The sequence below is a fragment of the Polypterus senegalus genome, chromosome 6 (assembly GCF_016835505.1).
Source record: "Polypterus senegalus isolate Bchr_013 chromosome 6, ASM1683550v1, whole genome shotgun sequence".
NCBI classification, from domain to species: domain Eukaryota; kingdom Metazoa; phylum Chordata; class Cladistia; order Polypteriformes; family Polypteridae; genus Polypterus; species Polypterus senegalus.
In genome coordinates, this window is record NC_053159.1 from 125,531,252 (window position 1) to 125,555,303 (window position 24,052).

Genomic DNA, 24,052 nt, shown 5'->3' on the forward strand with positions numbered 1-24,052 from the left:
TAGCTTTAATGGATATATATTATATGGCAATTAAAAAACAGATTTAGTTATAGGAGCTTTAGTGAAAATGGTATGGTTTTGGTAAACTATCATTTACTACTGATGTTTACTACTTCACTCCAAGAACACATACAAAATTCTACACATAGACAAATTATACTTGGCTCAAGAAAAACAAGCCAGTCACAGTGAGGCATTATACTGTGTAACAAAGGTGCTATATAGGCGCCTGACCCGACACAGATAGACACAGAGGCACGTATAAAAAACACAAAGACTTTATTTTTCTTCAGCTGTGGGACACGTCTGCCCCGTGCCACACAGCCCAAACACAGTCCCCAAAACACAAGCACAAACCAGTTCTCTTCCTTTCTTTACCACCACTCCTCCTTAAGCTTCGTCTCCTTCCTCCCAACTCTGGCTCCTTGAGTGGTGGTGGCTGGCCCATTTTATAACCCACCCGGAAGTGTTCCAGGTGCTTGACCACCTGGTCCTAATTGCACCTCCGGGTGGGGCTGAAGATTTGTCCAGCCAGGCTGCTGAGTCCATGCAGCTCCCCCTAGTGGCCATCCGAGCCCCCAACCAGGCTGTGGAGGACTCCATCTCCCATGGAGCCCTGCGGGTGGTTGGGGAATCACCGTCAGCCATGGAGGCTGCCACCAAACGTCCCGGGGGAGGTACTGGACTGCCCATTGTGGCTCCCCCGGAACATAAGCAGCAGGGGTGTTCCTGACAGGCATGGGACCTGGCTGTCCTTCACAACTGTAAAAAAGTACCACTGCCTTAAGTATGAAAGAACCTCAGTAGCCTTCCCTGACAGACTTCTGCTGTATAATACAGTAGTTTAAATTACTCATTGAAAATGTATCATAGAGAGGATGGGAGGCATTATTTATATTATCTTGCATATACAGTATATATATTATGTTTGTTTTATGTTTTACTTGAAGAAAGTGACAATGGTATAACAAACATATTTATTGGGATAAAAATTAACATAAAAGAATCCCCAACTCACACATCTCTGTGAATAAGAAAGGTAAGACAGTGAGAGATAAAAAAGAGAGTCACAGTACCACAAAGATCCAGCCATCGACCGGTTGAGCAGTAGCTGACAACTAGTTAACAGTGGCACTGGATGAACTGTTAAAACTTATATTGGATACTGAAATTTCCAAAAGCAATACATTCTAAAAATAGGGTTTCCAAAGATTCTGCAAAAGATGTTCAGTAGACTTCCATCTAGAGACTTACGCCTGTTTAGTTGCTATGGAGCCTAAAAAGAAGAGTTTACACTTGATAGATGAAAGAGTTGATGAAGATAGATCCAAAAAAATGAAAATATGATGTAATAGAGGGATATTAAATGGCAAGATCTTAGAAAACGAGTTTCAGTCAAAGGTCCAGAAAGAAATAACTGGAGAGAAAGGTGCCAAAGTTGTTAAAATAATAAAAGATAAATAAAGGGCAGATTAGCAAGTCCCAAAATGCTGTTTACATATTTAAACTGATTGTTTTGGAGACCAGAGTGGCATTCTTAAAAATTTTATTTCAAAGCAGTGAAGGAGCAGAAGGAAAATTGTGGGGCCAAATAGAGAAGTTACGGTAGGAGGCTACAATAAGAACAGCATAAAGTGTGAATGAATCTTTCACTAAATGTTAGTGAGATGGGGAGGAAGCATGGTTCTAACAAAATAAAATTTTAATAATTGCCAAATATAATCAAAAAGATAGAGTACACAGGAGTTGAGAGAGTCTCTGACACCTCTCAGAACACTGTGGTAATTGGTTGTGGCAATATTTTGAACCAGCTTAGAAATTTCAATGTGAAAGTATTTTAATGAAGTTGCTGTTAGTATAGACTGAGAAGTGGCCTGTTGGCATAGATAGTTTAAATTTAGACCAATTTCATAAGACTTAAAGAAATTAAAAATGTGGAAGACTGGAAAGGTTGTTGCCTAAGAAAACTAGAATTTAATTGGCATACAGAGGAAACATATTGTTACTGTTATGAATTAGAATAGTGAAGGGCTCCAAAGAGAGATTAAAATGTAGAGAGGAAATGAAGGATCCTTGTCTGACGCCTTTATATAAAAGAACAGCTTTGGAATGTTTGAGTTCTTGAGCAAGATGACAGTGAAGGCAGAGTGAACAGTTTGAACTATATTAATAAACCACCTTCCAAACTCCAATCTCTACAAGACTTGCCAAAGAAAGTCCCAATTAATACGATTGAAGGCCTTCTCTGCATTGAGCGGTACGTAGCCAAGGATGAGATACAGTATGGCTGGTGCTGCATAAATATTATAAAAAAGGTAGCAGCTATTGTCCACACTCTGATGAATTTAATATACCCATTTTGAACAGGGTTTATCAATTTATGGACCGCTCTCTCTAGACAAAATGGAAAGACCTTTGCCAGTAATTTGGTGTTTATGTTCATAAGAGTTTGGGAGTGACAATTAAAACATTCAAAAGGTTCCTTGCCTTGTTGGAAAAGTAGCATAATCAAAGCTTGAATAATTCTGAGGTTCAGTTTAGTCATGGAGAAATAAGCATTTGATAAAGCTGGTCATATAACTTTATTCAGTAATATATATAGTTCAGGTGGCAACCCATCAGAGCCAGGGTCTTTCTCAGTACTCAAGGAATCCAAAACATCATTAAGTTTCAAAATTAATATTGGATCTTCCAGCATAGAAAACTATTAGTCAGATAACTTGGGGAGAGTAAAATTGTCTTAAATGGATGTATTATCTGAAGCAGAAACACTACATTTATTTGCAGAAAGCTCTAAATAAAACTGTAAGAAACAATTATCTTGGATTAATTAGCAGTTAATACACCAGTTCTGTTTAACACCAAGTATCATAGCAAAACAGTCACATTGGTGAAGTATTAGTACCATTAGTTTTTGGGCTTGGCTCTGGATATGTAGTAATGAACTCTTATGCGGTTGATCTCAAACTCAACACAATGAAGAAGAAGGAAATTTAATTAACTAGTATGTGAATTTAGCAGCTGATGATCTGAATCCACTATATTAAGACAAGAGTTTTCCAAGGATGTGAGGGAAGTCTCCAGCAGCAGTATTTTAGCACATCTTAAATGTGATAGCCGGTAAAATTAATTGTGAAAGCGCGGTTAGCACCCTTGATAGCCATCCAAACAAAGGCAAGATTCTTGACTTAGAGGATAATATAATAATTTAGAGGATAATTGTTCTAGAAATGTAGTGTTCTTCAATAAAGTATTGTTAAACTTAGTGTTTGGCATGCTCAGAAAAAGAAGATAAATAGAGTTATAAAGTGGCAGATTTGTGGTCAGAGAGTAATGTAGATGAGAGGGAAACTTTATGTACACCAATAGAGAGACTTGGAGACAAAAAACATAATCTAGACTGAGATTGATGAAGAGGTAAGAAAAACTAAAGTTCTTTGATTGAAGGATTTATCAACCTGAAAGAGTTGAGTGAGAAGTGTGTTTGATAAAGAGGTAAGAAAAACTAAAGTTCTTTGATTGAAGGATTTATCAACCTGAAAGAGTTGAGTGAGAAGTGTGTTGATAAGCAGAGATATGAGATTTATTGAGCAAAGTATTTCAAACTTTTTAAGATTTAGAATTTACTTGGTCAGAAAGGGGAAGAATTATGGGCAGAAAGGAATTGGGGCAAAGACAGAATATAGGGCCAATTTCCTGCCGCCTATTTTGACCAGTAAATAACAAAATCCACCCTCAGAGTCTAGATCCTAAAATTTGGATGAGGGAATGACATAGAAGAATAAGCACTACATATTTACATTTAATGGTGGAAGCGGAATCTGATGTAAATCAGGGCACATCTTCCTCAGGTATTTTTTGGCATTAATAGGCAAACATACTGAATCTCTTGACATGTGAACCAAGATCCCAAACATTCCACAATGACACATTTAAACTAGCCATTGCAGTTAAAAGAAAGAGGCACAATTTGGTAAGTAGAGAACAGAGGAATATTAATAAATAAGGAAGTCCAGAAGAGAAAGAAGATACAAAAAGAAAGAAAAAAGCAGAAAAGAAAATTAAAAAAATTCATAGAGCCACACATCCATCTCCACCCTAGCATGTGACAATAAACCAAGTTATTTAGAAACTCAACAAACCTCCCACCCCTCCCAACACATAAGCCTGAGAACAAGCCTCCAGTTTGAGAACAATATAATCCAGCCCAGACAAGAGCCTGGCAACCCCCCTCAAATCCCACCCCAACCCAAAGGCATCTCACACTTTAATTACTAAGGCACACCCCAAAACACCCATAATGTGCAAGTCTGCACTGCCAAAAGAACATGAAAATAAAAATTCTCTTGCAGTCTAGTTTACATTTCCCTCAAGCCTCAATTACTGCTGCAACACCCAATAAGTTCTATAAAGATAACTAAAACATGTCAAGGTTGACCAAAAACTAACTTTAACATTCTTGCATGTTAACATGATTAAGAATAAAAGGAAACTATGAAAAATGCAGACTAGTCAGAGCAGGAAAAAAATGCAGCACATGGCAACAGGTGGTCAACATACCAGTACCAGAGCTCATGGATCACAAGCCATACCCTGGAGTTAAAAGGCTGAGGTGCTGAAAACTCCATTTATAATTAAACAATTCCAGGAGAAAACTTCACTATGTCAATATTAAGCATCCAGACTATATTCTTGAAAGTGAAGGTAAACAAAAAATCTAGAGGAAAAAAATAAAGCTTATTGAAGTACTTGCTATAATGTCCCAAGCACCTGCAAGGTAAACCAACGGGAGTACAGTATGCTGGAAAAGTCAATGCGTTCTTCATCTTCTCCTCTGCTACTACCTCCAACCGATAAAAAGTGCATCTAATAACAACTTTGTTTTCTAGAGCACATTTTCGTAAAAAATTGTAGCTTAAAGTACTTTGCAAAATTCAAGAACAGTTTCAAGAAAAAAAAACAAATGAATAATACATAAGAATGAGAATGAATAAATGGTAAAATTAATAAATAAGAATAAATCAACACGCAATTACATAACACAGATATACAAGTCATAGATAAAGCAGAGTCCTTATTTATAGATTTATTTTCAAGTTTGTAATGGTAGTCCAATACTATAGTCAGAGGGAGGGGAAAGACAGAAAAAAAAAACTCCAGAGGCATGATGCTGAAGAGAAAAAAAATATGTAGGGGTTTGCAAGGGCAAAAGACCTGCTAGCGCCAACTGGGCATTCTACCTAAAATAAATGTTCTTAAGTAGTTCCAATTATTTTATGCTTTATCCTAGAAGATTTGATTCAGTGGGTTTTGTTGACAGTTGGATTCACTTTCATTTGAGTATCACAGATGGCTGCACAGTGCTTTGATCAGGTAGTGGTGGCACAAAAACATCACCATAGAAAACCATAAAGGAAATTTGAGAAAAGCAGAGATTAGTAATGATGGCAAATTAATAAAGAATATGATATTTATATACATATATAATCTACTAGCAAAATACCCGCGCTTCGCAGCGGAGAAGTAGTGTGTTAACGAAGTTATGAAAAAGAAAAGGAAACTTTTAAAAATAACGTAACATGATTGTCAATGTAATTGTTTTGTGACTGTTATGAGTGTTGCTGTCATCAAGGATTTGATTATCATTATTTCTTTCAATCAGGTTCGTATTTGGAGGACGTGTTGTGTTCAAGTTACATTCCGTGTTTGCCAGCCGTTGTAAAGATAACAGGTTTCATTCATCAAAGTGTTCACTACCCAAATCGGTACTCGTGAATCTAAGATGTTTAACAAGCATTCCCGGTATTAAGTTGTGGATTTGCCTGCAAATATTTAGCGGCAGCGAGTCTATGAACTTGTGGAATTGACTGCGAGTATTTAGTGACAGTGTCTCTATGAACTTGTGGATTTGCCTGCGAGTATTTAGTGGCAGCGTGTCTATGAACTTGTGGATTTGCCTGCGAGTATTTAGTGACAGCGTGTCTATTAACTTGTGGATTTTTCTGCGAGTATTTGGCGGCAGCGTCACAAAGTTGTTTCCGTCTAGCTGCATCAGAAAATGTACCACGACGTCTGAGACACCTCCTTTTTACTGTTTTCTCACAGCTTGGATTGCTGTTGTCATAATTGGTTTGAGTTTCGGTAAGTGACAGTTCTTTGATCGATGGTGATCACCTCGATAGACATGTTAATGGGGTACGGTTGAAACGGTAAAGGAAATTGGTACCTGAACAGTAAACTAAGTCTAAAATACCTACACAATAACTATAATTGTAATAAATGAACAATAAAACAGCAGAGAAGCCGTGGATTAAATAAAAAGGCTGCAGTTATCAGCAGGGAGACATGAATACCATGGCGAAGAAAGGAAGGGAATGAAAAAACCGGAGTGACGGACGGCCTTATATGGGCAGGCAGCCAATTACGTGGTAGGCGTGGGGATGGGGGACGCAATATAGGCAGGCAGCCAACTACGTGGGAGGCATGGGGATCGGGGATGTAACGCCGCTGCACACGACGACTGAGTTGCAGGCTATGTACGCAAGTAGGATTCAGTTATGACCGTTAAGCGTAGAATTTTGAAATGAAACCTAACTAACTTTTGTAAGTAACCTGTAAGGAATGAGCCTGCCAAATTTCAGCCTTCTACCTACATGGGAAGTTGGAGAATTAGTGATGAGTGAGTCAGTGGGTCAGTGAGGGCTTTGCCTTTTATTAGTATAGATTATAAGTAGAATTAACATACTGCTATGATAAAGCCAAATTAAAAAACAAAAGGTGCTTTTAGAATTTTTTTTTAAATGTTACATGATGTTAGCCTGGCATATTTCTATTGGTAAATTATTTTAAATTATTGGTGCCTAACAGCAAAAAGCCATCTCAGCACTTTTTTTATACTTACCTCTTGGAATAATAAGCAGACCACTATTAGAAGAACTAAGGTTGCAACTGGGAATGTAAGGGGACAGGAAATCCAAGATTATTTAAGCTTTATACAGTATACTATTAGTAGTATTTTAAAATCATTTCTAAAAGACATGGGTAACCAGTGTAATGATGCTAAACCTGGTCGGCTGTGGTCATATTTTATTTTCCTTGTTAAGAGTGTTGCTGCTGCGTTTTCTAACAACGACAACTGATTGCTACTGATTGATGTCTTTCTCAGGTAGTCTTGTTAGGAGTGCATTACAGTAAATCCCCAAGCCCACATAGTGCCAAGAAATAGTGCCAAGAATTCTGTATGAAAGAATATTATGTTATAGGTGTACTCTATGTGTTGAAAGCTTGTTAAATACACAGATTACAGTAACACACTCGGTATTATCTTCTCGGTGGCCTACATACAGTTCATATATTTGCTGGCTTACGTCTCTAGGTTCAGATTCTGGCATGACTGTAGTTTATTTTACTATTTAAAATAGTCTCCTTATCTATCATGTTAACAATTGTTGATTACTGGTTGCTATTTTAATGCTAAGCTAATGTTAAATGTTATAAAGTCATCTTGTAAATAAAAATTAATTAGGAAAAAATACTCATGAAACTTTTACATCTACCCATTAATTTTCTCAGTCTCATTCCCAGTATAAAGTTGCAAATTCTATTCTAACAGTAGTCATGAAAAGTTTATTAGCCCCTCAGTGGCTAAACTCCAGAATACACAGCTTACACTGGTGAGGTGCCAAGAGTGTTCGTGGGGCATCTAGAGATCCTGCGGATGCTGAGATGGGCATAGGAAAGATGGAGACCCAGTGGACTCTGAGGGATGGTGACCTGTGTGGTAGTCAAGGAAGGGCACCTAAGGATCACATGGACACTGAGGTGTAAGGAGAATAAAGTCTAGCTCAGCAAATCCTTGTGGACGCTGAGGGATCACAACCAAGAAGGGAGTCGTTGAGGACTGCTTTCACCAGGGTCTCTGCCCCTCTGAGCATGTCTGGAAGTTGGGTTAGCAGGGCAAGACAAGCATGAGTGTGACCGAAAACACAATCAAGGAATACAAAGATGATTCTAACTTTTTGATTAATTTTCCTTGATTTATTTATTGTTACTTATTTGAATTTTTAACTTCCTAACAATGCAGTAGCTGTTTTGGTTTATTGATGTATTTATTTAAAGAGACTGCTGCAGTGTATTTCTGAACACTGATTTATTTGTATTGAATAAAATGCACAATGCACTTTTTGATGCACCAACTTGTTATGTGTCCTGATTGCACTAGTTCATCTCAGTACATGTCTAGGTGCAAAGGTAGAGTATGCCAACTGTGGGAAACCCGGCCATCACAGTGTGCTGAGTAGTTGCAAAACAAACCTTCACTCTTATGAGAAAAAATGTTTTCTACTTAAAATATTTATACATTTATACATTAAGGTTAACAATAGAATGACCAGATCTAATCTACTCTATATAAAAAAATCTAAAAAGTAGGAATGCTAGACGGTATATGAACTATGAGCTGAGTGACTTTAAATTGCAAGTATTAAGTGAGAAACTACAAAACAAAATAATGCTAAAGGTCAGGCATAAGAATCTTTTATATCGTAGAATGGTTTCATAATACCAGGAGGCAGAAAGATTGGTGTTTAACAGTATTGTAAAATTCTTTTAAACTAGTGGGCTTATTTAAAAACGGAATAAGAATCTGAAAATGTAACAACATCACATTAAAGTTCGATAAATTCTGAAAAGCATGATACCAAATATATATGTAGGTTTTAAAATAAGCCCGATTTAAAGCATGACAAAAAACATGACATAAAAACATCATGGGCGGCACAGTGGTGCAGTGGTAGCGCTTCTGCCTCACAGTAAGGAGACCTGGGTTTGCTTTCCAGGTTGTCCCTGCGTAGAGTTTGCATGTTCTCCCCGTGTCTGCATTGGTTTCCTCTGGGTGCTCCGGTTTCCTCCCACACTCCAAAGACATGCAGGTGAGGTGCATTGGCGATCCTAAATTGTCCTAGTGTGTACTTGGTGTGTGGGTGTGTATGTCCTGCAGTGGGCTGGCGCCCAGCCCAGGATTTGTTCCTGCCTTGCGCCCTGTGCTCCAGAAGACCCCCATGACCTTGTGTTAGGATATACAGTAGTGGGTTGGACGATGACTGACTGACTGACTAAAAACATCACATAAAATCGTTGTACAAAATTGTTGCACTTTTAGGCTTAGGATTTTATTCATAGAGAGTAGATTGTGGTCAGTGGTGTCAAATGCTGCACTCAAGTCTAAGAGAACAAGAACAAATGTACGGCCTCTGTCTGCAGATTATTTACTACTTTAACCAGTGCAGTTTCTGGACTTTGGTTTGTTCTAAAACCTGACTGAAAGTTGTCAAGAATGTTTAATAAAATATTCATTTAGCTGCTTAACTACTGCCTTTTCTAGAATTTAACTTATGAAAAGTAAGTTAGAAATTGGTTTGAAGTTGTTAAAGACAGAGGAGTCAAGATTATTTTTCTTGATCAGGGGTTTAGCAACTGCATTTTTTAACAGTCAGGGAAGATCCCTTGATCTAGTGATGAATTCACTATGTCAAGTACGCTATCAATTAACACATTGTGACTTTTTTGTAAAAGCCAGTACCGGGTCAAGGACACAGACGGAGGGTATCAGCTGAGAAATTACTCTACATAGTTTAGGTAGATCTATTCCAGTGAAAAAATGTAACTTGCTTAAAAGGAGACGCTGGGCTTGAACAGAATTAACTTTGGGGGGATGTACTATGCTATTTCTAATATTTATTTTGTGTTTAAAAAAATATATCAAAAGCTTCAAAAGTTTAACTAGTAATAAACAGTAATTGCAACACCCTGAATAGTATGATGTAAACAATAAAATGTCAATGTGTCAGTTCACTCACTCACTATATTTGATTTATGATTTATTCATATAACTTAAATTACAGTAGAAACACAATGTTTGCTCCTCTTTGTTAGCAGCATTCTCTGGGCCTCTTTCTGGCCTGGAATTTTGAGAGCATTGTAAAGCTTCAGTTTTTTAACTAAAATGAGATTGTGATATAAATACAGAGAGATCTACATATGGCCATCTGCGCTGTCTATTAATTTATTTGTAAGTGGACTATAACAATATTAAGGCTATATATAGTATATGGTACAGTTACTGCCAGCCAGCATGGTGTTAAAAGCTAGTTGCTCTGTTAACTTAAGCAGCCATGCCTGTGATAGTTGCCATAGATACAACTGTTGCCATGGCCCTTGTCACTGTATTGAAGGATTCAACAGCTCTGGTTTGTGGTCAATATCTCCAGGGAAGATCATTTATGTGAGTGTAATCAAAATCTACCATGGCATCATTAAAATCGCAAGATTATTGAAAATTGTTAAGTCTTCAGTACCCGTAGATTCCACTGTACAGATGCCATTTTACAATTTGTAGGGCTGTTTCTTTTTTTTGTAAATTTGGCTCTGTGTTCTGATTATCTCAGGAACACAAAAAGTAATCCACCAAGAAGACTCTCAGTATTCCATGAAATTGAAGCCATTGTGACACCAAAAGAAAATCCATCAATAATCTGCTTAAAAGCAGATTTGAATGAGTGAAATCTGGAAATGTCTAAGAGCATTATTTTCCCTCATGACCATTTTCCATATGTGAATTGTTTTAGCTTAATCAGTGCTAATTTGTTCGCTGTTCATCTGGAAATCCCATTTGGACAAGAGGGCAACTGTTGCTATGTAGTTCTGAAATATCATCTATCACTGAAATAGAGCTCTTATCATTTTTCCATACACTTTCCAACATACAGTCACAATTTCAGGTTTTAAGGTTGTAGAGTGGCTGGACCATATTACTACATTTTTACAACAAAAGCAGCAAGCAATCCTGGATAGCACAAATCAATTAAATTTGAAAATTTAGGGTGAAGAATTTGATTTTATTTATGTGCCCATTTACACAGAAGTATTTATGGCATTTACATTGCCAATACCTAAAACACATATAAAAGACTAATTCTGATTACTAGAAAATGATTAAAATCACAGAAATATCTAAGAGCAATTTACAAGTAATAACAGTATAGAAGGAATTATTAGAACATAACAGCAAGGCAGTAAAAATGTGCACAGATGAATGTATACAATTCATGTAAAATGGATAAGATAGGTTAAATGCTTGCCAAATAATTAGGTGTTTAGTCTGGAGTAAAGAAGAGATTTAAATTTTTCTAACTGAGAATGACAACAACAACTACAACATTTATTTATATAGCACATTTTCATACACAAAAAATGTAGCTCAAAGTGCTTTACAAAATGAACAATAGAAAAATAGAAGAAACAATAAAAAATAAAAATAAGTCAACATTAATTAACATAGAATAAGTAAGGTCCGATGGCCAGGGTGGACAGAAAAAAAAAACTCCAGAGGCTGGAGAAAGAAAATAAAATCTGTAGGGATTCCAGACCAAGAGACCGCCCAGTCCCCTCTGGGCAATCTTTCTAACATAAATGAAACAGTCCTCTTTGTATTTAGGGTTCTCATGGAAGGACTTGATGATGTTGGTCACGTAGACTTCTGGCTTTCAGTCCATCAATGTTGGTGCATCATGATGCTTTGAGTAGGTGCCGCCACCACAAAGAAACCAGAAAAAGAAACAGAACAGAGAGTAGGGGTCATTACGGATTTTGGAGCCACTATGAATAGTTATTATGATGAATTGAACATACAGAGTATCAATATTAAGTTAAAGTGAAGTTAGGAGAAAGCCATGTTAAAGTAATGTGTTCTCAGCAGTTTTTTTAAAGTGCTCTACTGTATTAGCCTGGCGAATTCCTATTGGCAGGCTATTCCAGATTTTAGGTGCATAACAGCAGAAGGCCGCCTCACCACTTCTTTTAAGTTTTGTTCTTGGAATTCTAAGGAGACACTCGTTTGAGGATCTAAGGTTACGATTTGGAATATAGGGTGTCAGACATTCCGATATATAAGATGGAGCGAGATTATTTAAGGCTTTATAAACCATAAGCAGTATTTTAAAGTCAATCCTGAATGACACAGCTTTGGAGCAAGACACCAGCAGAGTGAAGGGCTCTTTTCAGCACATAAGGGCTAGTTACATCTTCTAAGTCAGGGAGCTGCTTTACAGCGCTTTAAAATGTGCTATTTTAAATTGTATTTGTTGGTCAAGATGGAGTCCGTGCAGTTGAGACTGGACTGGGGTAATGATCTCTAAGAATCAAGTGTGTGCCTGCAATTCAGCTGCTAAGTTTTAAATCATGTGACTTTAATGCACCAGGCACTTAAGAACACCACTGTATTGGGTATTATGGTAGTGCATATTCGAGGCAGCAGGATATTCTAATTAAGAGATATTCCTGAAATTAAAATAGACAACTTTTATATCAGTTTAAAATGATAGATCAACATTAAACAGAGTGTTATAATTCAGCCAGGGTGTTCTTCCATGGCTGGGGTGCAAATTCCTGTTTTATGTCTTTTTTTTTTTTTATAAATTTTCAATTCTTCTGTAATTGATAACATTGCGACTTTTGTTAGTTATTTGCATTATTATTTTTGTTTTGGCTTTGCCCCCGCTCCCTTCACTCACCCACGCTTGCGGAGTGCTACGCGCCAACCACTTCGCGTCTCTGCTGCTTATGTTGCGAAGGGGGTGCTGAACTCATGCTAAGGAGATGCAGTCGGATCAGCTGTTGTCTTGGTTTCAGAAGCATCAATTGAGGAAGATTGTCTAAGTTAAAGAGACAAGGAGTTCCATAATCTGAGTGCTGTAGAACGAAAACCGGGTGACATCATCCATTCCGCTGTTGCTAAATTACAAACACAGCACCCTGAGGCGCTTGTGTTAATTGCTGGAGACTTTAACCATGTGACGCTGAACAAAACATTACCTGCCTTCTCCCAGTATGTGGATTGTAACACCCAGGGAAATAGGACTATTGACCTACTGTATGCAAATGTTAAAGATGCATACAGCACCACCCCGCTGCCTGTGCTTGGGAAAGCAGATCATGACCTGGTTCTGGTTCAGCCTCACTACAAACCAAGAGTGAGGGAGCTACCTACAACCATGTGCTCATTCAGAACGTGGTCCCCTGAGGCAGAGCAGGCTCTGAGAGACTGCTTTGGAACTACGGACTGGAATATCCTGCAGGGGTCACATAGTGATAACATTGAGGAGGTTGTTGACTGCACTACTGACTACATCAACTTCTGTATTGACATTGTAGTTCCAGTAAGAACAGTACACTGCTATGCTAACAACAAGCCATGGATTACAAGTGACATCAAGGGCCTTTCGAACCAGAAGAAAATGGCTTTTAAAGATGGTGATCAGCATGAGCTCAAGCGCATGCAGAAGGAACTCCGAGTCCAGCTCAGGGTGGCGAAGGAGCAGTACAGGAGAAAGCTGGAGCAGAAGTTGCAGAATAACAGCATGAAGGAAGTGTTGGATGGGATGAAGATCATCACTGGCTGCAGCTCGAATTGGGGTGCCACCATCGAGAGAGACATGGAGAGAGCAAACCAAATGAACAACTTCTTTAACAGGTTTGACCACCCTAACCCACTCTCACCTTGGAGTACTGCACCCTCCACCCATCGTTCTGCTGATACCAGCATAGGAGAGACATCCCCACCCACAATTACAGCAGCCCAGGTGAGCAGAGAGTAGAGGAGACTTCGTGCCAGCAAAGCAGTGGGTCCAGATGGAGTATCGCCACGACTGCTGAAGACCTGTGCATTGGAGCTGGGGAGTCCTCTACAGCACATCTTCAACTTGAGCCTGGAACAGGGGAGAGTCCCGAGGCTTTGGAAAACATCTTGCATCACACCCCAGTCCCAAAGGTATCACGTCCTAGTGAGCTGAATGACTTCCGGCCTGTAGCTCTGACGTCTCATGTGATGAAGACCATGGAGAGGCTGCTGCTTCACCACTTGAGGCCACAGGTCTGCCACACCCTCGACCCTCTGCAGTTTGCATACCAGGAGAAGGTGGAAGCGGAGGATGCCATCATCTATATGCTACACCGATCTCTCTCCCTCTTGGACAGAGGCAGTGGTGCTGTAAGAATTATGTTTCTAGACTTCTCTAGCGCCTTCAACACCATCCTGCCTCTGCTCCTTAGGGACAAGTTGACAGAGATGGGAGCAGATTCATACCTAGTGGCATGAATCGTGGACTATCTTACAGACAGATCTCAGTATGCGCCTCTTGGAAACTGCAGGTCTGACATTGTGGTCAGCAGCACAGGAGCGCCGCAGGGGACTGTACTTTCTCAGGTCCTGTTCAGCCTATTTACATCGGACTTCCAATACATCTTGGAGTCCTTTCAAGTTTGCTGACGACACTACTATCATGGGCTGCATCAGGAATGGGCAGGAGGAGGAGTATAGGAACCTAATCAAGGACTTTGTTAAATGGTGCGACTCATACCTCTTACACCTGAACACCAGCAAAACCAAGGAGCTGGTGGTGGATTTTAGGGGACCCAAGTTCCTCCTGGACCCCATGATTATCAGAGGTGACTGTGTGCAGAGGGTACAGACCTATAAATACCTGGGAGTGCAGCTGGATGATAAATTGGACTGGACTGCCAATACTGATGCTCTGTGCAAGAAAGGACAGAGCCGACTATAATTCCTTAGAAGACTGTCCTTCAACATCTGCAATAAGATGCTCAGATGTTCTATCAGACAGTTGTGGCGAGTGCCCTCTTCTACGCGGTGGTGTGGTGGGGAGGCAGCATAAAGAAGGATGACGACTCACGCCAGGACAAACTGGTGAGGAAGGCAGGCTATATTGTAGGCATGGAGCTGGACAGTTTGACATCTGTGGCAGAGCGACGGGCGCTGAGCAGGCTCCTGTCAATAATAGAGAATCCAGTGCATCCACTGAATAATATCATCTCCAGACAGAGGAGCAGCTTCAGCGACAGACTGAGGAGATCATTCCTCCCCCCACACTATGCGATTGTTCAATTCCACCTTAGACGGTAAATGTTAACATTATACAAAGTCTGTTTTACATGCATTTTTATCACTCTTTAATTTAATATTTTTGTGATTGTATGTGAATTTCCCCTTTGGATTAATAAAGTATCTATCTATCTATCTATCTATCTATCTATCTATCTATCTATCTATCTATCTATCTATCTATCTATCAGCATAGTCACCCAGTGATTTACATTTAGTGTGTGGGTGACAAGAAATTCATCATTGGATGACCTTACAGTATGGCAGGTTGTATAGTACTTCAATATGTTCGAAATATTAATAGGTCCATTGACGCGAACAGCCAATGCAAGGACATTAGTGAAGTGGTTATATGTTTTCAAGGTTTAGCAAACGTTTGGCTGAATAATTCTGTTATTGTTTCTAAGTAGATTATAATTTTCCTAAAACACAAAAGTGTAGAGCATTACATTAATCAAGCAGAAAGGTGACAAAAGCAAGAATAAGTATTTGAGCAAAATGATAAATTAGAGATGGTCTTATTTGTAAAATGTTCTTCATCTGAAAATATAGCAAATCTGGTAACATTTTTAATATGACTTTCAAATGAGACTGGAATCTAAAACAACCCCCAAGTTCCATACTTCTGAGAGACGGTGCAATCATTCTGAAGTGGCAAATGGATTTAGGAAGAGTCTTGGTACCTGTCAGTCCCTATCAGTAACACCTGCATTACATTGTAAATAGTTATGGCACAATCAAGAATCAAACATGACCAGTGCACTCAACCAGCAAGTTTATGTGCACATACAGTACAATACATCTTAGTGTCATCAGCAAAGAAATGAAATCCCAGATCATACTGTTTAAAAATCTTGCGCAAAGGGAGAAGATAAATAATAAACAGCAATGGCCAAAGAACTGAGCCCTAAGAAGTACCTTGTATAATCGGGACAGGTATTTGTGGCTGCCAATAGACAAAAATTGCACTCTGCAAGTTAGATTAGACTGAAAACATACCAGCGTTACATCTTTAAAACCTAAATCAGACGGCAGATGTTGAATGAGTCTAGAATGGATACCATGATCAGCAAGTATAAGAAGATCATTCACAGCTATCAGCAAGGCAGTCTCAGTACTGTGCTTCGCCATAAATCCAGACTGAGTTTGTTCAAACAGCTGGGGCTTTTCCATAGAAGAAATTCACTGTGAGACAACAGTTTGCTTCAGTACCTTAGCCAAAAATGGTAGTTTGGAAAGAGGTCTATAATTAGAGACACTGTCTTGATCAAGACTCTACATTTTTAAGGCTTGCATGACAGATCCCACTTGGTACAATACCATATACAAGAGACATGTTAACAATGTGGGTTTCCTCTGGGCGCTCCAGTTTCCTTCCATAGTCCAAAGACATGCCGGTTAGGTGGATTGGCAATTCTAAATGTGCGTGTGCTTGGTGTGTTTGTGTGTGTCCTGCGGTGGGTTGGCACCCTGCCCAGGATTGGTTCCTGCCTTGTGCCCTGTGTTGGCTGGGATTGGCTCCAGCAGACCCCCGTGACCCTGTGTTCGGATTCAGTGGGTTGGAAAATGGATGGATGGATGTTAACAATGTCGGCTATATAGGTACACAAAACAGTCATGCAAGCCTTGACTAAGGCAGTAGGCATGTGGTCCACTAAGCAGCTGGAGAGCTCAAGTTTTTTACGTGCACAACTGACAAAGATAGACAACTGGAACAAATGCACCAATATTCTGTTCAGGACTGCATTTGGTACCAAAACTCACAATTAAAGGTAAAGATATAAAATTAAGATTAGAGCCAGAGTAAATACATCACCTCAGTTTTATTTACATTCAAGTGCAAGGAGTTGGAACTTAACCAAAGCTGGATTTAATTAAACCAGTTAGATAATAGTGAAAAGGATTAGTGCTAAGAGATAAATAAAGCTCGATGACATCTGCAAAGACATGAAACTGACAACCAAACTACAGAGTAATGTTCCTCCTAGGTATTAAATATACTGTATTATGAACACAGTGTGCTTTAATGTTGAGATCTGTGGAGTATAACAGAAGATCTAAAATTATGTACTTGAACAAATCTTATCTTATATAATCAAGGGACGTGGTGCTCAGACTGTGTAATGCACTAGTTAGAAATCTGGAGATGGAGTATTGTATGCAGCTCCGATCTCAATGCTACAAGGATGACATAGCAACACCTAAAGCTGTGAAGTGGAGAGCAACCAGGTGCACCCCTGGACTTAAGGACATGTTGTACTCTGACAGACTCATAGATTTAAATTGGTTTAGTCACAAGCAGAGGAGACTGAGTGGGGACTTAATCCAGGTTTTCAAAATCCACAAAGGCATTATGAAGTAGATTCAGCAGAATTCTTTCAGCCTTATGGTGAATCACATACTTGAGGACACCAATGGAAATTAAGGGGAAGTGCATTTAGGACTTGTGGGGTGAGTTGTGGGAATCTTGAACAAACTACTGAGCCATGTAGTTGAAGTAGAAATGTCTTTAAGAATATTTGGAAAGATTAGGTATTGGGAGAAAAACAAAAAATGCTTGATGGACTGAATAGTCACCTGTCATTTGTTAAAGATCGTATGTTCTTATGTATCAGCGGCAGCCATATTGTACCAGCCAGTCAGTATTCTTGAAACATGGACTAGTCTCCTAACCCAGCTGAGAGTTACCAACTTACTAAACATGTGATGTGAAAGAGAACACAGAGACAAGGGAATTAATTTGCAAAATCCAAACAGAGAGCGACCAGGCAATGATTCCAAACCTGTCTTTTGCAATGTCATTGTCTGTATGGATTTTGAACATTTTGTCTGCATAGCTTGTTTTTTTGTGCCCCAACCACACATATACTCCAGACATTCACTGGCTAAGTGGATTGATGGCTCTATATTTGTCCTGTGCAAGTGAGAGTTGGTATGTGTTGTGACTGTGTCATGCAATGGATGTCGTTCTCTAAAAAGCCATGTTACAATAATTGGATGTGAAAAATGAATGAGTGATTTGACTGGGTCAAAAACATTTTTAAAAAACACTAAAAAAAGAAAAGAGCAAATGATGATTCTTTGATCAAAGCATTAGTCTTATTTTAACATGTTCCTAATTTAATTGTGGAAAATTAAGAATTTAATATTGCAATTACATCAATTGTAATTTAACTGACACAGTTGCTCACTTGTTATTTTGTATCCTAAGGCTGTTTCATTCTCACCTACATTACTCTTGCTTCAAGCCTAATAAGATGATTGAATGGCTTATAATCTATGTTTTATAGCCTGAAGTTAAAAATGTTGGCACCTAAATGACAAGCAGCTTGAAGAGACCACTCAAAGTCACACTTGACATCCGGTTCTTACCTAGTGGTTCCCATAATATCTCAATGTAATGTATGTGTTCAGTGTTTATGGTAATGAGAATTTAGTTGAGTTTTCTTGTTAATCTTTATTGCACAAGTGTGTCTGCTGATTCCAACTAAGGGTAATTGTTGACTTCACGTAGGTTAATAAATGAGGGTGATAGTCACTGACATTAGAGGAGGTGTTGCTGAGAATAAGTTAAAATAATCTTCAGAAAAGTTTTCCAAGGTATTCACCAAGAAAGCTAAAAATGGCTATGAGGAAAGGATGCCATTGTGAGATGTCATCTTTACTCAAAGGATGGTCACAGACGGTTAACCAGAAAGTAAATGTTAGTCAGATGGTAACCTACTGAAAGCAGAAATGTACTTGAAGGCAAATTAAGGCAGCACCAAGGACGTAGGTGTACAATACAGCAGAACACTTCCATTAATTAAGACAGACATTGTTGAGTTGAAGGGAGTGTTAAAGTTTACTGTTTATTCAGTTGAATTTGATTGACAGCTATATAAAGGTCTTCAGGGTTGTACAGATCCTTTTGTCACTTGCAATCTGTCTTTGAGATGCTAAAATAAGATAAGCTTCTTACCACTAATCCCTCCTTCCACCATTGTCTAAGGTGCTTCCCTTCCCAATCGGCCAGCACACTTAAACAGGCTGTGGAGTAAATCTAAAGGGGCATAAGGTTGTTATATTTGTGTTCAAATAATATTCAAATTCATTTCATGCTGTAAATCAAATAACAAGGTGAGGGCGTTAAAAAATGACAATTGTGCAATAGGTTTATGCAAGGTCTCATTTCATGTAGTGACTAAATGATCTATCTAGCTATAAATTGTTTATTTGACACATAATATTCACCACCCTTTCTTTATGTTTATTTGACACATAACATTCACCATCCTTTCTTTAAGCACATTTGGTGAATTACACAGTAAACCAGAAATATTTTATTGTGTAATTTTTCTGACATTTCAACTCATTTTACTTAAGGTTTTATAACTCAAAGCCTGTATGATTGAACTTTAGATATCTTTCTTACATGGCACCCAGCCCTTTCTGTATATATCACTATATAGCAGTACCAAAGGAGAACATAACTATAAAATTGCTACTTTATTAGCTCTAAAGAAAAAAAAAATATGAAATTTTGAATGCAGTCTTTGTCTTAAATAAATAGATAAACTGATAGCACTTTATTTGAACCAAGTGGAATATTTAGATTTTTACAGAAATTCGATAAATAATTTAAAAAACAACAACAAGCAGGAACAATGCCTCTCAAAAAAACACTAGAATTGCTAACAATAAAGAAAAAAACATATGACTTGGCCAAAGATTAAAAGAGCTGTTACAGACACGGTGAGGTATTATATAGGCATATTTCCATTGGATTAAAGGAGCCCCTCTAGCATTTCTTGGCAAGGTCTTGGTGAATAATGTGTTGGCTAAAAGTACTCAGTGCTAGTGTGTCAGAGAGAGGATGTGCAGTATGGTTCATAATGACTATTAGTTTTGTCTTTATTCCCTGTTTTACTACCAACTCCAGGTGGTCAAGAGTGTGTCCCATAACTAAGCCTGCCTTTTTAATTAGTTTGTTTATTCAGTTGGCCTCTCTTGAAATGATTTTACTGGCCCACCACACCACAGTGTAGAAAATGACATTGGCCACCACTGAGCTGTAGAATATGTGAAGGATGTCACTACCCACATAAAAATAAGCCCAGTCTCCTAAGAAAAAAAGAGCATGATGTGCCCTTTTTATATAGCTCCTTGTGTTACAAGACCAGTCCAACCGGTCATTGATGTGGACTTCCAAGTACATGTAGCATTGCACAACTTCCTCATCCACTTCCTGAATAATGACCGAACATAGAGGTTCTTTGGTCCAGTAAAAGTCAATAATCTGTTCCTTGGTTTTACTGAAGTTAAATTGCAGATATTTTTGCACCAGGAAATACAAAGAAACAAAGTTTTTCACTTTACTCCTGTACTCTTTCACCGATTAGTGCATAATCATTTGAGAGGTTCTGCAATGACATGACCTGGTGTTATATTTGTAGAATTTTTAAATATTATGTAATTTTTAATATGTTATATAATTTTATTCATATTTTGTATGTAGAACAAATAAAAAAGTGACAGGACTGCTTCCTGTAGTGCAGCAGTGTTACTTACATCGACATTAGAGACATGCTCCTTGAGCTTCATATAGTCCTTATCTAGGATACCATAGGCTCATCCACCGACATATCCTTGAGCTTACCCCTTAACAGAGATGACTGGATGGTATTTAAGGCACAGGAGAAGTAAAAAAAATCTAATCTTCACATGTGCTGCCAGCTTTGTCCAGATGGGAATAAGCCTTGTGGAGCAAACAAATAAGTGATTCCACTTGAATCTTTGTCAAATAGGCAAATTGCAGTGGTTCAGGTGGCCTTTAACAAGAGGACTAATATAGTCCAGCCTAAGCAACTCTTTGGTCTTTATAATGTGAGATGTAAGGGCCAATGGTCTGTAGTCATTTGGTAAAGAGGCTTCTGTCTTCTTCGGAATAAGAACAATGTAGGGTGTTTTTTTACAACAGCAGCACTTTCTGCAGCCTTAGTGACAGACTGAACCTTATATTTTTAAAAACAAGTAAATACGTTTTTGGTAGTTTCAAAATACTGAATTTGATGTTATACAGTTCAAAATTTTAGAAATATAGCTAGTCTTGAACTGTTTACTATATGAAACCTGTCAGGTTTTCTTAATAATAATAATAATACATTTTATTTATTTGTAGGTGCCTTACTAAACACTTACGGACACCAAACAATAGACAAAACACAGATTATAAACAAAAGTAAAATACAAAACTTAAAATCAGACGGCGCAATTGTAATCAAAGAGAAAGGCAGTCTTAAACAAATGAGTTTTAAGTTTAGATTTGAAAAGTGAAAATGATTCAATATTTCTAAGCTCAGGTGGTAGTGAATTCCAAAGCTGGGGAGCAGAGCAACTGAATGCTGTGCTCCCCATAGTGGTAAGACGGACGATGGGGACAGTCAAGTGGATGAAGGAAGAGGATCTAAGGGTACGGGAGGGAATGGCAACATGGAGGAGGTCAGACAGATATGGAAGGGCAAGGTTGTGGATAGCCTTAAAAGTTAGTAGGAGAGTTTTGAATTGAATTCGGAACTGAACTGGAAGCCAATGAAATTGCTGCAAAACGGGAGTGATATGGTGAATAGAGGGGGTTCTAGTAATGATGCGGGCAGCTGAATTCTGGACCAGTTGAAGCTTATAAAGAGATTTGCGAGAAAGACCAAAGAAAAGGGAATTGCAATAATCCAGACGAGAAGTGACAAGGCTATAAACAAGGATAGCAGTGGTGTGGGGAGTGAGGGAGGGGTGAATACATTCTTGAATCAATGTAGTTTATTTTAAAAATTATGCCCAAGCTAACCAAATCACATCCAATGCAATGTGTCAATAACTATGTTAGTTTCATTGGCAGCTCTCTACTGATTGTTAATATTTACAGATCTGACCTTTAGGGGACATGCATTGGTACTATGTAAACCTGAACAGGATAAATAGGTTAGAAAATTGATTGATTTATGTGTTTAGCTGACACAATTATCCAAAGTCACAATTCAGTAGTTTAAGTGACTTGCTCAGGTTCACAGGGTGACTCATTGTTGAAGAGTGAATGAAGAACCTACTAGTCAGTAATCCATGTCTGTTTGCTAATTTGGAAAGCAACCCTCCTTCTGAGGATGTTCTATACCTAAAGTTCCATTGGTTTAAGAATAACTTAAGTAACAGTACATTATTCACAGTCAATTCTTATACACTTCACTTTGCATTGTATATATTTTCTTTGTCACGTAACAATTTAAATATCTGTGAATCATGATTATGAGACAATTTGCAACCTGTTGAAAGTTTTAGACTTCTCTTCACTTTACATTAGCTGAAAAAATAATATCACTAAAATGAGCATGCTGTTCCACAGCATTCTGGTATGTACTGACTACCATTATGAACAATAGTGCACAACCTCTCTCTTACACACTAACACTGAGTACCTTCAGCAAACCAATTATTCAGCAGAAGTGTGTGAAGATACACTACTGGTGCTTCTTTATACCAACGGTAATATAGTGCTATATAGGCTATATAGTGCCTCGCTGTGACTGAGACTGCCAAGACAGATGTTTTCTTTTTTTTTTAATTTTCTTGCTTTATAAACATTCTTGCCACTCTCTTTCAAAAAGTTCTTTCCTTAGATGAAATGCCAGTGATAGGAAAGGGCCCTTCAAAAACAACATTATAGCGCATTTTCATTCAGTAAGAATTTCAGATAGAGAATGGAATTCATCCAATTGCAAGATACACTCTTCATCAGTCTACAGAAACTGTACTTCAGCTAAACATTGTACACTGCAGGCAGTTATCACGGCTTAGTTCATCTGAAATGTAGCCAGGCTAAGACCCTAATTGTTAGCAATATTATCAGATACCCACCTCACTCAGCCACATGTTCTAGGGCTGTCTGACACTCATAACTTACTTGGCAGATGGTATTGAGCCAACCATTAATCCTTATCCACTTATTGCAGTGTTTAAAATATTACCAGGTGGGACAATATTTTGTGAATAATCTAATGTGATATCCTATACCGCTGTTTACGTCTTGGAATAATTCAGTTTATTAAATTAGAAAATGCAGTCCTTCCACGATTAGGCAGGGAAAAATGTTTTATTCTGTTTAAAATTAAAATAAAAGATCCAATTGTTCAACTAAAGTGCTGTCTGAATCTTCTTTAGAATTTGGCAAGTATTTATTAATGATTAACTGCATAATGAATTCTCTGATTTTCATTGTTCTCCCGATGGCTTGGTAATGATGGTGAATGTGAATTTGAAATGAAATATTATATTACTATATGCCAAGTTGTTCTATATCATCCATACAGTAATACAGCCTTATAAAGCTAATATGAGTTGGGGGTTCAGGAGGATTTAATATAAAAGTAACCACTCAGATACACTGAAATATCACAAAATTTAGTAATAGTTCAGCATGTTAAATTAATGCATTAACTGCATGAATTTAATGTTACTACTGTTATAATTAAGAGAATAAAACACAAACATTAAGTCACAATTCAGTCAAAGATACAGTCAAAACAGTTATACAGACATTCCAAAAAATCAATTGAAATGAATAGTTGACCTGTTTTCCTTAACCAGTTCAGAGAGTTATATGACAAGAAGGCCCACTTCAATGTAATTCTTCCCACATATTAAGACAAAAGAAAAAAATCTTGACTTTTTCCTCACAAAGATAATTTGTTTTTCCAGGGTATCACAGTAGATTTTTCATTACATAATGTTACCTGAAATGTTTCTGTCATAAACTGTCAAAGGCTACCCAAGAGATTATTTAATGTTTTAATCCAAGATGGTGTTAAGTGTAGGTCATTGCCAGAACTTATAACCTACTAAAGAGTAACTTCATGAAAAATTTACATTAATTAGCTGGATATATGTTTAATAAAAAAACTGTAGCAGTGGTAGTAGTAGTAGTAGTAGAGGTATTGTCACAGGTACAGATTGCAGCAACATTCTTACTTGCACTTTTGACCAACACGCAACATTTAGCTACTTTTCAGCACCATGATAAACCTCGTTTTGTTGAACAGAAAACACAAATCAGCTTTCATGATGTGA

The 24,052-nt window shown here is 38.0% G+C and overlaps 1 protein-coding gene across 2 annotated transcripts in view; it reads left to right on the top strand.

Moving 5' to 3' along the window:
* The window catches only part of unc119a (unc-119 homolog a (C. elegans)), a 68,352-nt gene that overhangs the window by 36,562 nt on the left and 7,738 nt on the right, over window positions 1-24,052 (top strand). The window lies entirely within an intron of this gene.